Below are 229 nucleotides of genomic sequence, written 5' to 3'. Positions count from 1 at the left end.
AAGCAGTTTGTAAATCAAGTTATATTTGTGTGTGCATCAGAAATACATTGGTGAATCTTCTCCTGCACATTTGTAAATCCTGTCCTGCGCATTTGTAAATAGTCTCGCGCATTTGTGAATATTGAGACCGATTTAGCTCCATACAACAACATGTGAAACATGGCTATTTGAATTCAACTCTAATTCAGTTCTTTTAAAAGAGAACAAAAAAAGGACACCAAGACAAATG

The sequence above is a fragment of the Odontesthes bonariensis genome, chromosome 12, assembly GCF_027942865.1.
Source record: "Odontesthes bonariensis isolate fOdoBon6 chromosome 12, fOdoBon6.hap1, whole genome shotgun sequence".
Lineage (NCBI taxonomy): Eukaryota > Metazoa > Chordata > Actinopteri > Atheriniformes > Atherinopsidae > Odontesthes > Odontesthes bonariensis.
Note: the sequence above shows the minus strand (reverse complement) of the source record.